Raw genomic sequence first — 20,308 nt, 5'->3', positions numbered from 1 at the left:
GTTCAGTGTGGATGGGCAGAAGAGGAGGACGATGAGGAGATAGAGAGTCATCCTGATGTCGACATCGACGTCTTGCCTGTTGCACACATGGTTGACTTCATGTTAGGCTGCCTTTCCAGCAAACCTCGTGTTATACGCATTTTAGATAACACAGATTTCTGGGTGTTCACCCTTCTCAATGCCTGCTACAAAGAGAACTTCTCATATTTCATTCCTGTGGTGGAGAGGATGAGCAAAATGGTGCAATACCAGAAGGTGCTTGTTGAGAGATTGCTCCAAAATTTTCCTTCTGATAACGCTGGCGGCAGAGTCCGTACTTCCTTAGGCAACCGAGGAAGGGAGACAAGGGGAACACACAGCAGTTCCAATAAAGGCAGGGCAACACTCTTCAAGGTGTAAGATGGAGAAACAGCCACTGATTCTTGAATGCTGTTTCTCAGACTGTTATTCTGTTTTATGCCACAAGAGGCTGCTGTTTCTCCACACAGCGAAGTTACTGCCGGATCTAGATATGCAAAACAGATGATGACTTATGCTGTGTGCCAGACTGAGCAGGAAATGGTGACATGAGTTGACATACTTGTGCAGAGGCTGCATACAGGATCCAGTGCCATCCTCAGGTCTGTGGGACTTGGACAGGTCAAAGTGACTGTTAGAAGTGACTGATGCCTGTCAGCAATGCAGATGTTGCCAAGGGAAGAAAGAATCTGTTCCCGGAAGGTCAGTTGGACCGTGGAATGTGGTTACAGACCCTGTGAGGCCTCATGGTGGATGGAAGGACCTGCGAGTTGGTGTAAGTCCCCATCAGATAAGGACCAGGCCAGGGTCAGCAATCCAGAAGGCTTCCCAGAGAGAGAGAGAGAGGACTGGGTCCCGGAAGGCTGGAAGAGCCGTGGAATGGTTGGAGTTACCAGGAGAGGTGGAGTTGCTCAGCTTGGAGAAGAAGAAGTCCGCCATTTTGTGAGCTGCATGAGAGAACCGTGTGGATCCGGATTCTGTTCGCAGGAATGAGTATCGGCGTCAGGAAGCTGATCGGAACAGAGGGTCAGAGTACAGGTTCTGCAGGGTCACATGTTGTGGCAGGGACTTGCTGTCAGTCTGGAGCCACCAGTAAACACAGGACATACCCAGGTCAGTGACTCAGTGGCATGGTTATTGACTTATAGGCTCTGCCGTGTGCGCCATCAGTCAGGTCCGTTACCCTGCGGCACAGTATCGACTTGCGGGCTCTGCTGTGAACGCTGCTTTGGGTACGGTTTTTCATTTGGGCTGGTACCGTGACTCTGAGCCTGGGGTATAGGGTATTCTGGACACTCCACTGTTGCTACACTACAAGGCCACTCCAGCGTCTAGGGCTGAGAGTATTCAGGGCACGTGAACAGTGTCATTTGGGGGGCAAGAGAAAGGAATGTGACATGTTGTCTTCATTGTATTTGATATATATGTGATAGATATATATATATATATATATATATATATATATATATAGAAGAAAAATTGCGGCACTGACTGCAATGGGAAAAATATGGGTGCACGTACCAGGGGAATCGACTTCTTACCCCAATCAATAAATCCAGAAAAAGGACGGCGCTCCAACTGGATGAAGGTGAGGTTTCTTTATTCAACCATACGGTGCAACGTTTCGGCTCCAAAACTGAGCCTTTCTCAAGCAAAGGTACAAATCAAGTGGCAGCAAATATATAGGTGAGTTAATCAAAGTGCAGATCATGTGATCACGCCACACCCAGTGGGCGTGTTACAAAAGTGACAATTACAAAAACATAATAAGATACAATGGTACAAGTGTAGATTAAGGCAAATGAAATAAATTACATATATCTGACATTTGCATACCTAACTGTGAAAACATCAATCAGGCACACATATTTAACATTTGCATACTTAGTGAAGGGACGGACCCATCGATCAGGTACATGAGAAAAGTAAACAATCGTTGGATGCGTCCGGTGAATGTAAAAACATACCGAGGGAGGAGCTTTGTAGCCGAAACGTTGCACCGTATGGTTGAATAAAGAAACCTCACCTTCATCCAGTTGGAGTGCCGTCCTTTTTCTGGATTTTTATATATATATATATATATATATATATATGTATACTCTGTAACTTGTCTTATTGTTATTTCTGTTAACACCACTGTTCAGTAAAGTTACTGTTTTTTGCATCAGGAGCTGGTGTCCGTGTCGCTTTCCTTATTCCATGACTTTGCTGTATCCTGGGGGTCCCTCCCCGGTTCACGGTCTTACAAAGGCATGGGACACTTTTATGACACCCCGCCAGCAACCTCACCCTGAAGAGCGGCCTAGTAGCACAAGGAGGGAAAGTTTTGGAAGGTTGGTGAAGGAATACATAGCAGACCATGTCAGAGTCCTAAATGATCCCTCAGTGTCTTACAACTACTGGGTGTCCAAGCTGGGCTGGCCTGCCCGGCCGCCAGTGTTTTGTCTGAGGGTGTGTATTTAGTGCTGCTGGTGGCATTATAACAGATAAGCGTATCCGCTTGTCCACTGGCTATGCTGACAGATTGACTCAGGTAAAAATAAAAGGCCTGGATTACCCCTGACTTCTCAACTCCACCAGAGGACAGCTGAGCTGACGATGAACATAAAGGCAATTTCAATCTATCATTTATAATGTACTCAATCTACTGTAGTGTATTCCCATGCACCTTTTCCACCATAAAAAGAGTATATGGTTGAATCTTGTTTTCTCCTCCTCATCATCCAAATTGTATATATTCCCTCCACTCAATTTTATCTAATAGGGTCAGCTCAGCAGCAGGCCCTCGCCCCTAATTTTTTAAAGGGTCAGCTCAGCAGCAGTCCCTCGCACATAATGTTTTAGAGCGTCAGCTCATTAGCAGGCACTCGCATATAATGTTTTTGAGCATCAGCTCACCAGCAGGCACTCGCATATAAAGTTTTAGAGCGTCAGCTCAGCAGCAGGCCTTCGCCCATAATGTTTTAGACGGTCAGTTCAGCAGCAGGCACTCGCCCCTAATATTTTAGAGGGTCAGCTCAGCAGCAGGCCCTCGCATATAATGTTTTACAGGGTCAGCTCACCAGCAGGCCCGCACCTAAAATCTTTTACTTGGTCAGCTCACCTGCAGGCCCACAACTCAATGTGAATGAGGCCCTCCTTTATGTGATATACAGGTTGTATTGGAGTGCCTCTTCCTTGTAATTTTTGGCAGCACTTGCCCTTTATATACAAATAAATATACAGGAAAGAATGTTTCCTAACAATGTTTCCTATAAAATCGATTTTTTACTTTGGTTTTGTGCATAAAACCTTAATTAGATTGTGGGACTGGTGATCACTTTAAGCCCTTTTAAGCTGCATCAGCAGCAGCATGGTGATAAAAATAAGTGGCAAGGTGACATGGTGTGGAGATGGCAGCATGAAAAGGCCACATAGTGACACAATGACCGAGTCTGGATAAAAGACTAAGGTCACAGATTGTTTAGAAAGATGCAGATCGAAACAGTCTATGGAGCTGTATCACCGTCACCTGCAGATTAATGCAGCGATCAAATTCAAGTTGGGTTTGTCGGTTCCACCTCAGCTCACCAGCAGGCCCGCAACTCAAATCTTTTACTGGGTCAGCTCACTTGCAGGCCCGCAACTCGAATCTATTACTGGGTCAGCTCACATGCAGGCCCGCAACTCGAATCTTTTACTGGGTCAGGTCACCTGCAGGCCCGCAACTCAAATCTTTTATTGGGTCAGATCACATGCAGGCCCCCGACACATCTTTACAGGGTCAGCTCACATGCAGGCCCTCGCAAAGAAATTTTCAGAGGTCAGCTCAGCTGCAGGCCATCGCATAAAATATTTTACAGGGTCAGCTCACCATCAGGCCCGAACCTAAAATCTTTTATAGGGTCACCTGCAGGCCCGCAACTCACGCTGCCTTGCTTTAAAGTAGTAGCCGTAGCCGTTTATCAGGCTCCCTCTCCAGCATGGAACCCTGATTCCCCGTTATCCGTGATCACCGTGGTAGGCGCATAAAAGAACATCGAAATTTGATCGTGGACGTCACGGGGATGTGCGATCAGGCAGAAGTTATCTACAGTCAACAAAGCAGCAGCAGAGCCTCTCCTGTATAACGCTTCCTCATCCAAAATACTGCAGTGATATTCCCTGTAATTTTGTATTACTCATTCCAATAACAGGGCATCTTAAGACTCCTGTATTGTTATTTATCGTCACTAACTCCCCGAGTCAGGAGTGGGTTATTGCTTCACGCCTCCTGCCTTCCTCCAATTTTTCTGCTTTAATAACTTGACCCACCCTCTCCACCCAATCAGATTTCAGCCATTGACCTCCCTTGGATGTGGTATCCCTTTCTCAAGCTCCCTCTTCGGCATCGAACCATGATTCCCCATTACCCATAATCACCATGGTAGGTGCAGAAAAGAACATCGAAAGTTGATAGGGCAGACAACCAAATGGATCTTTGCTGTCGATGGGACATGCAATCACCCAGAGGTTATCTACAGTTACCAATGCGACAGCAGGCCCTCGCCCCTAATGTTTTAGATGGTCAGATCAGCCGGCCCTTGCTCCAAATGTTTTTGAGGGTCACCAGCAGGCCATCAATCAAAATTTTTCAAGGGTGTGTATGATGCCCTCCTTTATGTGCAACAAAGGGTGTTTTGGAGTGCCGGTTCCTTGCAATGTTTGGGATCCCTTTCACTTAGTGCATAGGCTTTATGAGTGTAGGAGTCCCACTGCATGAACAATTGTAGGCCCGCCTTTATGTGATATACAGGCTGTTTCAGAGTGCCTCTTGCTCGTAATTTTATTGCAGCACTTGCACTTTATATACAATTGAATATACAGGAAAGAATGTTTCCTAACAATTTTTCCTGTACATTTTTTGGGGGGGTTTGTGCGTATTTTTGCCAGTCTGTAAAAGTGGCATACAACTCGGACAACATGGTTCCCAGCAGCGACCTGGGAGTCCAAGATGCATCCATGGTGTTCCCGATCCATTTCGGTGGTGTTTCTGTCATTTTCCAATGGCACCCTTTTCAGACCAGGGGGTCCCTGGTTGTCTCCTATTGACTTTCATTATACTCGGTTATTCGGCCGAGCCCACAAATATAGCAATGTGTTCGGGCCGAACACCCGAATACTTTGGTGCTCGATCATCACCACTAAATGCATAAATCTCCCACATACATATCTAACTTATCTCCTTCCCTTATGATAAAACAGACTGCCTGCAGCCACCACTATGTGGAGCTCAGTCCATAGTAATCTATACAGTCACCATTGCAGTCAACATAATCAACTATTTGCACAGAACACCCCCCTAGTGATGGCTGCAGGAAAATCCTGTGGATTTGAGTCAGGAAGCAAGAAATTCACCTAGGGGCCACCTTCACTTCGGGCCCTTCAGCAGTGGTGTGGTCTGCATCCATGGCTAGTATGCCAATGATTACCACAAGTGCGTGGTAATGCTGCATTGAAGAGCCTATTTTTTTGCTAGGGAAGAAAATAAACTTTCACAAGAAATGTTTTTGTTTCTTAGAATAGCAAAAAAAAAGTCACAGAGGTTGTTTTTCTGCTTCTAAAAAATGATGAAGCAAATAGCTAGAAGTGCACACACAGGTACCAGCATGTAATGGAAGAAAAGCTCTAGTTCAAATAAATTGCAGAAGCAGGCATAACAAAAATTGATAAATGACCAACATGGGAAGGAGATAAGTTACATATCTAACTTATCTCCTTCCCTTATGATAAAACAGACTGCCTGCAGCCACCACTATGTGGAGCTCAGTCCATAGTAATCTATACAGTCATCATTGTAGTCAACATAAACAACTATTTGCACAGAACACCCCCCCTAGTGATGGCTGCAGGAAAATCCAGTAGATTTGAGTCAGGAAGCAAGAAATTCACCTAGGGGCCACCTTCACTTCGGGCCCTTCAGCAGTGGTGTGGTCTGCATCCATGGCTAGTATGCCAATGATTACCACAAGTGCGTGGTAATGCTGCATTGAAGAGCCTATTTTTCTGCTAGGGAAGAAAATAAACTTTCACAAGAATGTTTTTGTTTCTTCGAATAGCAAAAAAAGCCACAGAGGTTGTTTTTCTGCTTCTAAAAAATGATGAAGCAAATAGCTAGAAGTGCACACACAGGTACCAGCATGTAATGGAAGAAAAGCTCTAGTTAAAATAAATTGCAGAAGCAGGCATAACAAAAATTGATAAATGACCAACATGTTTAATCATAAGGGTGAAGAAGTTGACATCTCCACAATATAACAAAGCATGAAGAGGCATCTACTCCTACAGAGCAATTCATCTGAGAGAAATCACTCAAAGCCACTATAACTTCAGAAGTGTAGTATGCTATAATAACAATGAGGACAATTTTCTCTGGAGCTATATAATTAATTTTGAGAGACGACGGTATTAATTGTGCTATTATAATTATATGTAGATACAACTAATGCAACTATGATTTAGTCATAATGCAAGGTTTGGACCTCATTAAAGCTATACTATAATCTTATAAAAACCTTACTTAAAGTTGTGTCAATATTAACCTGCTTAAGTTATGAATATATTTTAATATTAATATAGAAAACTACTAGCAATTTCTTTAAAGTTTAGTGTGCGAATATGGCCACCTGGTCAGGTTTCTGCATGCAGTTTTGGAAGCCAAAACCAGGGGTGAATTAAAAAAGGAGGACAAGCCGTGTCTGTCCCTTATACTTTCTCTCCATTTATTATCCAAATTATGGCTTCCAAAACTGCATGTGGAATCCAAACCGTGTGCAAGGAACAGAATAGATTGTCCAGTAAAAATTATAAAACTTGCCATACTGTACCTGTGTCCATCACATCACCAGGTTACCATTTTTTCTCAAAGGTGTAAGAAATTGACACAAAAATGTAATTGGGAACTCATTGATGAACTAACAAAATCTGTATGTTCCACTTAATAGAGATAAGTTCACTGACTGCATCTGAAGAGCTACTGTAATAAATTAAACTCACAACTAATATATATATATATATATATATATATATATATATATATATATATAAATATAGGAAAAAATGGCAGCACCGACTATAAACAAGAATAGATGGGCGGGTGCAAAGTCCTAGGGTGTTGGCTAGTGACCCAGGAAAATATAGAAGAAAAATGGACAGCACTCCAAAAGCTATAAAAGTGTAAAAAGTTTATTTACCCATGTGGAACATATCAGCAGCGAGACGTTTTGGCTCATCCATAGAGCCTTTCTCAAGCAAAAAACACATGTGACTAGTGGCAAATATATAGTCCAACCCATCAATTAATTCCATAAATACGTAAGTGGTAATTGTTATACACATTAGATAAAACCATATCAAAAAAATTAATTACATGACATAAAAACAAGTGATATTCACATACTTTCATCATATTGGAAACATAACATTGGTGAAGACATAACTGTTTCAAATACACTGTATTCATAATACTTAATTAATGTGCAGCCTTGTGTATACATAATCATTACCAGGTGATGTGAATAATAAAGATGTTGTAAACGAGCAGGAATATGAAAGTACTAATGAATGTACATACCCACCAGGTGTAGTAGCGACCTCATTTACACCACCCTTCATACATACACCCCTGGATTATACTCAACATTAAGGCCCAAAGGCTTGAGGCTGTTGAGTGTATATATCCAGCGTATCTCCCTTTTTTTTATAATAATGTTCTATTTCCAACACCCTAGGACTTTGCACCCGCCCATCTTTTCTTGTTTATAGTCGGTGCTGCAATGTTTTCCTTTTTTTATATATATTTAGCTTTTTTTGGCTGAGCACGCTTTGGATAATTTTGGATATTTTTGGTTTTGCAATTTTGTTGGATTTATCATGGATTTCCATCCAATATGTGGTTCTACCTATACCCAGTAGGAAACAGAGAGAATTCTGCAGGGAATTGAGGGAGATGCCACCTCCCTGAACACCCCATCAGTTAAAGAACTCAAGAAAAAACATGAGTTTTTGTCGAGAAAAGCTGCATCTCTGCGAACGGAATATGACCACCCTTGGGCAATATCACAAAATGCAATGGATACCACGAGGTATGAGATCACACCTACGTCCGAATCTTTTTCCAGACAATCCGATATTTTGTAAAAAGTTTGAGACACTTTCTAATAGATATTCCTTGGACTTTATCCTTCTTAATATTGAGTTTTTGCAACATGAGTTATCTAATAACAACATGGACTTATTAACATTCATGTCTGAGGACAAGTTTAAACAGTTCAAGGACAATGTGATTATTCAACTACAGAAATTTAGGATGGATTCCGAAGAGGTGAACCATTCCAAATGGAACAAGCATTCCGATGATTATAGGAAAGGAAATGTTTATACATGGCAATTGGATAACAGCAACATCACTCAAAGGGATGCTAGAAAGCGGAAAAGAAATGTGCAACAGGCTTCATATGAACAGGCTTCTTTTTTAGGCAACAGGCACAGCAAAACATCCAGAGACGACCCCCGAACTAGACGGGGGGGGGGGGGGGTCTCTAACACCGAAGAACTCGGAAAATTGAGAACAACAAAACACGCATCACGATCAACAAACCCCAGATGTCCAGGAGGAGATGACGGTGGTCAATTTTTCTTCTAAGATTCTCACATCTGCACAAGTGAGTGTCCTCAGCAAGGGAGTTTCTTTTTGTCATAATACTTTGGTGAATTGGTTTGATTTAGATTCTGATTTGAATTTTTATTTTTTTTCATAATATAAAACTCAAGGTCTTGTTCAATAATAAGACACGAGCTGATATTCCACAAACAAGCGAATTATCTTTGAATATGTTTAATCTGTCCATCAAGAGTGGGTTTACACCAATGGTTAATGAACCGGCTATTGATGCATTTATATCTGCTGTCAAGGCTGATGTTGCGGATTTGAAGTCTACTCATGACAATATGGGATTTCAACATCCTAATTTATCTAGGTCAGAAGTGGAAGCATTAGATCAACTAAGAAATGACACCCTCCTTAAAGTGAAGCCTTCATTATGGATACATCTAAATATATAGCTGAAATTATGCGACAATTAAGTGATACTAATGTGTATCAGGTCATTTACTCTGATCCTAAGTTTAAAATTGCCAGGGTTATTAAAGCATGTCTGACCGATGCAGTTAGGGCGGAGGTTATCGATGATGGTCTCTGTGATTATCTTATGGTGGTCCATCCAGTCACACCTGTGATTTTTGTACTGCCTACGATACACAAGCCCTTCATTGATCCCCCTGGATGCCGTAAAGTGTCGGGTCGGACTCTATTTTTTGTCATCTGGCTATATTTTTGGATAAAGTATTGTGCAACTTCTCTATAGGGGGTGATTCATTTATACACTCATGACACTACAGATTATTTGTGCAAATTAGAGGTGATTCAATTACCTGATACACAGACGATCTTTTTAGCCTCATTTGATGTTACATCATTGTACACCTCCATAGATCACAATTTAGGCCTTACAGCTGTTAACCGACATGTCCACACTTTCTACACAGCTAGTGAGTTCATCATTAGATCATGATATCATCCTGAGATAAAATTATTTTTATTTCAGGATACATACTATAAACAGGTACGAGGTGTGGTGATGGGGTCACATGTGGCCCCGACATATGCTAATATCTTGATGAAATTGTTTGAGGAGGATGTCGTCTATCTATCTATCCCACCACTCCAGACATGTTCTGAGGTGGTAGAGATATATTGATGACATCAGATATATCGAGTCCTCATCTGGACTGGCAATTCGATGCAGTTAATGAAATTTCATTCAGCATTGAATAGTGTGAACAAGGACCTACAATTCACGCTAGTGTACTCAGATTCTGAGATTCAATTCTTAGACACCACTGTGAGATATCAGGCAGGGAGATTACAGACCAGTTTATATACTAAACCTATAGATAGAAACACGATCTTACGCTTTGATAGAAATCATTCTAGGAATATGGTCAAACATCTCCCGTTCTCACAGTTCTTGAGGGCAAAACGTATAGTTTCTGAAAGTGACGCACTTGAGGTTATGTCTAATAAATTTAAAAAAGGGGATACCCACATAGTTTATTACAAACTCAAAGGAAGAAAGTATTAACCATCGAAGGAAAGGACACATTAATCAGTAAACAATCTAAAGATGCGTATACTAGAATTCCGTTCATTTCAACATATACTGAGCATAGTATGGAGATCAATCAGATCATTAGACGTCATTGGGGTATCTTGAGTGGATGCCTAGGCAAGATCACAGAATTTTAATTATCTCCATTGTTCTCGTACCGCAGGACGAGGAATTTACGTGATCCATAGACAAAAGCCGATGTTCACCCCAAGAGTAGAATGGTGCAAACTGAAATGACACGGCCAGGCTTGGGGAGTTTCCCTTGCCTGTGCTGTGTCAATTGTCGCCACATTTTTAGGGGCAGCAAGTTCATGCATCAGAATACAGAGGTAGTGTATCCTATTCATTTTCACCTCACGTGTGTCACGGATGGTGTTACAGAAAACTAGAAGACACAAATGAAGATCCGACTGACTTGATCCAAAACTAAGAAACAAAATGGTAAGCCCTGTAACAGCCCTAGCTCTCTCCCTTACTGCTCAGCCTATGCAAAAATCTCAATGGTAGAAAATTGCATACCCTCGTTCCTCGACTGTATGACACCTGAACACCCTATAATAATGAGGGGACACGGCCACCGGCTCCCTACACTTAATACGGAGGGAGTCAGGGTCACCTAGGATCAAGCCCACAAGAAATAAAGAAACAGAATTATCTTGTGGATGCAGCAGTAACAAGATAGCATCAGCACACTTCAGGAAGTTGTATAAACTGCAAGGTAAGGCAGTATGGGGAGGAGATATATAAGGAGGCAATCACTGCTAATAGATGACAGCTGGGAGAGGGAGTAGAGATGTCAAAACGAAAGCAAAACAAAAGAAGATCATGCAGAAGGTACTAAAGAACGTCTAACAGAACTTCTCAAAGATCTGGTGGTGACAACGTGTGACTCGAATTATGTCATTTAAGTGCTAACCTGCCCCTGTAGACTGCTTTATGTGGGCGAGACGTCCACAGACCTAAAAACTCAACTTAACAATCATCGGTTGTCCATACGTAAAAAAACACAAGACTTACCTGTCCCAAAACATTTCACTGATCTCAATCACGCAGAAAAAGATCTAAAGTGCTGGATTCTTGACCATGTCCCCTTACCTAGGATAGGTGGTAATAGAACATTACTATAAAAAAAAAAGGGAGATGCACTGGATATATACATTCAATAGCCTCAAGCCTTTGGGTCTTAATGTTGAATATAATTCAGGGTATGTATGTATGAAGGGTGGTTTGCCGTCTTGACCCTGTTTTATTCGTTCCCAGTGCCATATGGGTATATGGTGATTTCCAAAAAAACACAATCAGTGTTGATTTTTATTAAATGATTTAGAAATCATACTTTTTTTTTCTCTTTCTCTCCTGTAGATGCCGTGATGGACTGGAGTGAGGTTGGGGTGACGTTTGGACATGTGACCACCGGAGTGGGGCTGCGACCTATGTGTATATAATTTTAGTTACAATTATGTTTATTTTATCATACTGTGATTGCGCCAACATTGTGTACAGTCATGGCCAAAAGTTTTGAGAATTACATAAATATTGGAAATTGGAAAAGTTGCTGCTTAAGTTTTTATAATAGCAATTTGCATATACTCCAGAATGTTATGAAGAGTGATCAGATGAATTGCATAGTCCTTCTTTGCCATGAAAATTAACTTAATCCCCCAAAAAACTTTCTACTGCATTTCATTGCTGTCATTAAAAGGACCTGCTGAGATCATTTCAGTAATCGTCTTGTTAACTCAGGTGATAATGTTGACGAACACAAGGCTGGAGATCATTATGTCAGGCTGATTGGGTTAAAATGGCAGACTTGACCTGTTAAAAGGAGGGTGATGCTTGAAATCATTGTTCTTCCATTGTTAACCATGTTGACCTGCAAAGAAACACGTGCAGTCATCATTGCGTTGCATAAAAATGGCTTCACAGACAAGGATATTGTGGCTACTAAGATTGCACCTCAATCAACAATTTATAGGATCATCAAGAACTTCAAGGAAAGAGGTTCAATTCTTGTTAAGAAGGCTTCAGGGCGTCCAAGAAAGTCCAGCAAGCGCCAGGATCGTCTCCTAAAGAGGATTCAGCTGCGGGATCGGAGTGCCACCAGTGCAGAGCTTGCTCAGGAATAGCAGCAAGCAAGTGTGAGTGCATCTGCACGCACAGTGAGGCGAAGACTTTTGGAAGATGGCCTGGTGTTAAGAAGGGCAGCAAAGAAGCCACTTCTCTCCAAAAAAAACACCAGGGACAGATTGATCTTCTGCAGAAAATATGGTGAATGGACTGCTGAGGACTGGGGCAAAGTCATATTCTCCGATGAAGCCTCTTTGCAATTGTTTGGGGCATCAGAAAAAAGTATTGTCCGGAGAAGAAAAAGTGAGCGCTACCATCAGTCCCGTGTCATGCCAACAGTAAAGCATCCTGAGACAATTCATGTGTGGGGTTGCTTCTCATCCAATGGAGTGGGCTCACTCACAATTTTGCCAAAAACATAGCCACGAATAAAGAATGGTACCAAAACACCCTCCAACAGCAACTTCTTCCAACAATCCAACAGTTTGGTGAAGAACAATGCATTTTCCAGCACGATGGAGCACCGTGCCATAAAGCAAAAGTGATAACTAAGTGGCTCGGGGACCAAAACGTTGACATTTCGGGTAGGGATGAGCGAACTCGAACTGTATAGTTCGGGTTCGTACCGAATTTTGGGGTGTCCGTGACACGGACCCGAACCCGGACATTTTCGTAAAAGTCCGGGTTCGGGTTCGGTGTTCGTCGCTTTCTTCGCGCTTTTGTGACGCTTTCTTGGCGCTTTTTGAAAGGCTGCAAAGCAGCCAATCAACAAGCGTCATACTACTTGCCCCAAGAGGCCATCACAGCCATGCCTACTATTGGCATGGCTGTGATTGGCCAGAGCACCATGTGACCCAGCCTCTATTTAAGCTGGAGTCACATAGCGCCGCCCGTCACTCTGCTCTGATTAGCGTAGGGAGAGGTTGCGGCTGCGACAGTAGGGCGAGATTAGGCAGATTAACTCCTCCAAAGGACTTGATTAACTGATCGATCTGCAGCTGTGGATCATTGAGCTGCTGATCCTCAATTGCTCACTGTTTTTAGGCTGCCCAGACCGTTTGTCAGTCACATTTTTCTGGGGTGATCGGCGGCCATTTTGTGTCTTGTGGTGCGCCAGCACAAGCTGCGACCAAGTGCATTTAACCCTCAATGGTGTGGTTGTTTTTTGGCTAAAGCCTACATCAGGGTGAAGCTGTCACACCAAGTGCATTTAACCAGCAATAGTCTGTTCATTTTTTGGCCATATACAAAATCAGGGGCAAGCTGCGCCTGTCACCAAGTGCATTTAACCCTCAATGGTGTGGTTGTTTTTTGGCTAAAGCCTACATCAGGGTGAAGCTGTCACACCAAGTGCATTTAACCAGCAATAGTCTGTTCATTTTTTGGCCATATACTAAATCAGGGGCAAGCTGCGCCTGTCACCAAGTGCATTTAACCCTCAATGGTGTGGTTGTTTTTTGGCTAAAGCCTACATCAGGGTGAAGCTGTCACACCAAGTGCATTTAACCAGCAATAGTCTGTTTATTTTTTGGCCATATCCCAGTCTAATTCTGTCACTAAATCCATACCGGTCACCCAGCGCCTAAATACTAGGCCTCAAATTTATATCCCGCTAAATCTGTCCTTAGTGCTGTAGCTGGGCGAGTTATTTAGTGTCCGTTCAAGCACATTTCTTGTTCTGGGTTGAAATACAATTCCCAATTTAGCAATTTCATAATTTAGTGGTTTCTGCTATATCAGAGCTATTTGAAATCTATCCCTAAAAGGGTATATAATATTCAAGGTGCACATTGGGTCATTCAGAATAACTTCACACACACCCGCTACTGTGTATTTCCAAGTCTAATTCTGGCACTAAACCCATACCTGTCACCCAGCGCCTAAATACTAGGCCTCAAATTTATATCCAGCTAAATCTGTCCCTAGTGCTGTAGCTGGGCGAGTTATTTAGTGTCCGTTCAAGCACATTTCTTGTTCTGGGTTGAAATACAATTCCCAATTTAGCAATTTCATAATTTAGTGGTTTCTGCTATATCAGAGCTATTTGAAATCTATCCCTAAAAGGGTATATAATATTCAAGGTGCACATTGGGTCATTCAGAATAACTTCACACACACCCGCTACTGTGTATTTCCAAGTCTAATTCTGGCACTAAACCCATACCTGTCACCCAGCGCCTAAATACTAGGCCTCAAATTTATATCCCGCTAAATCTGTCCTTAGTGCTGTAGCTGGGCGAGTTATTTAGTGTCCGTTCAAGCACATTTCTTGTTCTGGGTTGAAATACAATTCCCAATTTAGCAATTTCATAATTTAGTGGTTTCTGCTATATCAGAGCTATTTGAAATCTATCCCTAAAAGGGTATATAATATTCAAGGTGCACATTGGGTCATTCAGAATAACTTCACACACACCCGCTACTGTGTATTTCCAAGTCTAATTCTGGCACTAAACCCATACCTGTCACCCAGCGCCTAAATACTAGGCCTCAAATTTATATCCCGCTAAATCTGTCCCTAGTGCTGTAGCTGGGCGAGTTATTTAGTGTCCGTTCAAGCACATTTCTTGTTCTGGGTTGAAATACAATTCCCAATTTAGCAATTTCATAATTTAGTGGTTTCTGCTATATCAGAGCTATTTGAAATCTATCCCTAAAAGGGTATATAATATTCAAGGTGCACATTGGGTCATTCAGAATAACTTCACACACACCCGCTACTGTGTATTTCCAAGTCTAATTCTGGCACTAAACCCATACCTGTCACCCAGCGCCTAAATACTAGGCCTCAAATTTATATCCAGCTAAATCTGTCCCTAGTGCTGTAGCTGGGCGAGTTATTTAGTGTCCGTTCAAGCACATTTCTTGTTCTGGGTTGAAATACAATTCCCAATTTAGCAATTTCATAATTTAGTGGTTTCTGCTATATCAGAGCTATTTGAAATCTATCCCTAAAAGGGTATATAATATTCAAGGTGCACATTGGGTCATTCAGAATAACTTCACACACACCCGCTACTGTGTATTTCCAAGTCTAATTCTGGCACTAAACCCATACCTGTCACCCAGCGCCTAAATACTAGGCCTCAAATTTATATCCCGCTAAATCTGTCCCTAGTGCTGTAGCTGGGCGAGTTATTTAGTGTCCGTTCAAGCACATTTCTTGTTCTGGGTTGAAATACAATTCCCAATTTAGCAATTTCATAATTTAGTGGTTTCTGCTATATCAGAGCTATTTGAAATCTATCCCTAAAAGGGTATATAATATTCAAGGTGCACATTGGGTCATTCAGAATAACTTCACACACACCCGCTACTGTGTATTTCCACGTCTAATTCTGGCACTAAACCCATACCTGTCACCCAGCGCCTAAATACTAGGCCTCAAATTTATATCCAGCTAAATCTGTCCCTAGTGCTGTAGCTGGGCGAGTTATTTAGTGTCCGTTCAAGCACATTTCTTGTTCTGGGTTGAAATACAATTCCCAATTTAGCAATTTCATAATTTAGTGGTTTCTGCTATATCAGAGCTATTTGAAATCTATCCCTAAAAGGGTATATAATATTCAAGGTGCACATTTAGTCATTCAGAATAACTTCACACACACCCGCTACTGTGTATTTCCAAGTCTAATTCTGGCACTAAACCCATACCTGTCACCCAGCGCCTAAATACTAGGCCTCAAATTTATATCCCGCTAAATCTGTCCCTAGTGCTGTAGCTGGGCGAGTTATTTAGTGTCCGTTCAAGCACATTTCTTGTTCTGGGTTGAAATACAATTCCCAATTTAGCAATTTCATAATTTAGTGGTTTCTGCTATATCAGAGCTATTTGAAATCTATCCCTAAAAGGGTATATAATATTCAAGGTGCACATTGGGTCATTCAGAATAACTTCACACACACCCGCTACTGTGTATTTCCAAGTCTAATTCTGGCACTAAACCCATACCTGTCACCCAGCGCCTAAATACTAGGCCTCAAATTTATATCCCGCTAAATCTGTCCCTAGTGCTGTAGCTGGGCGAGTTATTTAGTGTCCGTTCAAGCACATTTCTTGTTCTGGGTTGAAATACAATTCCCAATTTAGCAATTTCATAATTTAGTGGTTTCTGCTATATCAGAGCTATTTGAAATCTATCCCTAAAAGGGTATATAATATTCAAGGTGCACATAGGGTCATTCAGAATAACTTCACACACCCGCTACTGTGCATTTCCAAATCTAATTCTGTCACTAAACCCATACCTGTCACCCAGCGCCTAAATACTAGGCCTCAAATTTATATCCCGCTAAATCTCTCGTTACCGCTGTCCTGTTGTGGCTGGGAAAGTTATTTAGTGTCCGTCAAAGCACATTTTTTGTTCTGGGTTGAAATACAATTCCCAATTTAGCAATTTCATAATTTAGTCGTTTCTGCTATATCAGAGCTATTTGAAATCTATCCCTAAAAGGGTAGATCATATTGAAGGTGCACATAGGGTCATTCAGAATAACTTCACACACACGCTTCTGTGCATTTCCAAGTCTAATTCTGTCACTAAATCCATACCGGTCACCCAGCGCCTAAATACTAGGCCTCAAATTTATATCCCGCTGAATTTGAATACAATACATTGGGCCAAATAATATATTTGTTGTTGTGGTGAACCATAACAATGAGAAAAACATCTAGTAAGGGACGCGGACGTGGACATGGTCGTGGTGGTGTTAGTGGACCCTCTGGTGCTGGGAGAGGACGTGGCCGTTCTGCCACATCCACACGTCCTAGTGTACCAACTACCTCAGGTCCCAGTAGCCGCCAGAATTTACAGCGATATATGGTGGGGCCCAATGCCGTTCTAAGGATGGTAAGGCCTGAGCAGGTACAGGCATTAGTCAATTGGGTGGCCGACAGTGGATCCAGCACGTTCACATTATCTCCCACCCAGTCTTCTGCAGAAAGCGCACAGATGGCGCCTGAAAACCAACCCCATCAGTCTGTCACATCACCCCCATGCATACCAGGGAAACTGTCTCAGCCTCAAGTTATGCAGCAGTCTCTTATGCTGTTTGAAGACTCCGCTGGCAGGGTTTCCCAAGGGCATCCACCTAGCCCTTCCCCAGCGGTGAAAGACATAGAATGCACTGACGCACAACCACTTATGTTTCCTGATGATGAGGACATGGGAATACCACCTCAGCATGTCTCTGATGATGACGAAACACAGGTGCCAACTGCTGCGTCTTTCTGCAGTGTGCAGACTGAACAGGAGGTCAGGGATCAAGACTGGGTGGAAGACGATGCAGGGGACGATGAGGTCCTAGACCCCACATGGAATGAAGGTCGTGCCACTGACTTTCACAGTTCGGAGGAAGAGGCAGTGGTGAGACCGAGCCAACAGCGTAGCAAAAGAGGGAGCAGTGGGCAAAAGCAGAACACCCGCCGCCAAGAGACTCCGCCTGCTACTGACCGCCGCCATCTGGGACCGAGCACCCCAAAGGCAGCTTCAAGGAGTTCCCTGGCATGGCACTTCTTCAAACAATGTGCTGACGACAAGACCCGAGTGGTTTGCACGCTGTGCCATCAGAGCCTGAAGCGAGGCATTAACGTTCTGAACCTGAGCACAACCTGCATGACCAGGCACCTGCATGCAAAGCATGAACTGCAGTGGAGTAAACACCTTAAAACCAAGGAAGTCACTCAGGCTCCCCCTGCTACCTCTTCTGCTGCTGCCGCCTCGGCCTATTCTGCTGCTGCCGCCTCGGCCTCTTCCTCCGCCTCTGGAGGAACGTTGGCACCTGCCGCCCAGCAAACAGGGGATGTACCACCAACACCACCACCACCACCTCCGTCACCAAGCGTCTCAACCATGTCACACGCCAGCGTTCAGCTCTCCATCTCACAAACATTTGATAGAAAGCGTAAATTCCCACCTAGCCACCCTCGATCCCTGGCCCTGAATGCCAGCATTTCTAAACTACTGGCCTATGAAATGCTGTCATTTAGGCTGGTGGACACAGACAGCTTCAAACAGCTCATGTCGCTTGCTGTCCCACAGTATGTTGTTCCCAGCCGGCACTACTTCTCCAAGAGAGCCGTGCCTTCCCTGCACAACCAAGTATCCGATAAAATCAAGTGTGCACTGCGCAACGCCATCTGTGGCAAGGTCCACCTAACCACAGATACGTGGACCAGTAAGCACGGCCAGGGACGCTATATCTCCCTAACTGCACACTGGGTAAATGTAGTGGCAGCTGGGCCCCAGGCGGAGAGCTGTTTGGCGCACGTCCTTCCGCCGCCAAGGATCGCAGGGCAACATTCTTTGCCTCCTGTTGCCACCTCCTCCTTCTCGGCTTCCTCCTCCTCTTCTTCCACCTGCTCATCCAGTCAGCCACACACCTTCACCACCAACTTCAGCACAGCCCGGGGTAAACGTCAGCAGGCCATTCTGAAACTCATATGTTTGGGGGACAGGCCCCACACCGCACAGGAGTTGTGGCGGGGTATAGAACAACAGACCGACGAGTGGTTGCTGCCGGTGAGCCTCAAGCCCGGCCTGGTGGTGTGTGATAATGGGCGAAATCTCGTTGCAGCTCTGGGACTAGCCAATTTGACGCACATCCCTTGCTTGGCGCATGTGCTGAATTTGGTGGTGCAGAAGTTCATTCACAACTACCCCGACATGTCAGAGCTGCTGCATAAAGTGCGGGCCGTCTGTTCGCGCTTCCGGCGTTCACATCCTGCTGCTGCTCGCCTGTCTGCGCTACAGCGTAACTTCGGCCTTCCCGCTCACCGCCTCATATGCGACGTGCCCACCAGGTGGAACTCCACCTTGCACATGCTGGACAGACTGTGCGAGCAGCAGCAGGCCATAGTGGAGTTTCAGCTGCAGCACGCACGGGTCAGTCGCACTACAGAACAGCACCACTTCACCACCAATGACTGGGCCTCCATGCGAGACCTGTGTGCCCTGTTGCGCTGTTTCGAGTACTCCACCAACATGGCCAGTGGCGATGACACCGTTATCAGCGTTACAATACCACTTCTATGTCTCCTTGAGAAAACACTTAGGGCGATGATGGAAGAGGAGGTGGCCCAGGAGGAGGAGGAGGAGGAGGAAGAGGGGTCATTTTTAGCACTTTCAGGCCAGTCTCTTCGAAGTGACTCAGAGGGAGGTTTTTGGCAACAGCAGAGGCCAGGTACAAATGTGGCCAGCCAGGGCCCACTACTGGAGGACGAGGAGGACGAGGATGAGGAGGAGGTGGAGGAGGATGAGGATGAAGCATGGTCACAGCGGGGTGGCACCCAACGCAGCTCGGGTCCATCACTGGTGCGTGGCTGGGGGGAAAGGCAGGACGATGACGATACGCCTCCCACAGAGGACAGCTTGTCCTTACCCCTGGGCAGCCTGGCACACATGAGCGACTACATGCTGCAGTGCCTGCGCAACGACAGCAGAGTTGCCCACATTTTAACCTGTGCGGACTACTGGGTTGCCACCCTGCTGGATCCACGCTACAAAGACAATGTGCCCACCTTACTTCCTGCACTGGAGCGTGATAGGAAGATGCGCGAGTACAAGCGCACGTTGGTAGACGCGCTACTGAGAGCATTCCCAAATGTCACAGGGGAACAAGTGGAAGCCCAAGGCCAAGGCAGAGGAGGAGCAAGAGGTCGCCAAGGCAGCTGTGTCACGGCCAGCTCCTCTGAGGGCAGGGTTAGCATGGCAGAGATGTGGAAAACTTTTGTCAACACGCCACAGCTAACTGCACCACCACCTGATACGCAACGTGTTAGCAGGAGGCAACATTTCACTAACATGGTGGAACAGTACGTGTGCACACCCCTCCACGTACTGACTGATGGTTCGGCCCCATTCAACTTCTGGGTCTCTAAATTGTCCACGTGGCCAGAGCTAGCCTTTTATGCCTTGGAGGTGCTGGCCTGCCCGGCAGCCAGCGTTTTGTCTGAACGTGTATTCAGCACGGCAGGGGGCGTCATTACAGACAAACGCAGCCGCCTGTCTACAGCCAATGTGGACAAGCTGACGTTC

Source organism: Bufo gargarizans, chromosome 4 (genome assembly GCF_014858855.1).
Source record: "Bufo gargarizans isolate SCDJY-AF-19 chromosome 4, ASM1485885v1, whole genome shotgun sequence".
In the NCBI taxonomy this organism is placed as follows: Eukaryota; Metazoa; Chordata; class Amphibia; order Anura; family Bufonidae; genus Bufo; species Bufo gargarizans.
The sequence above is the reverse complement of the archived record's forward strand: the minus strand, read 5'-3'. Positions refer to the sequence as shown.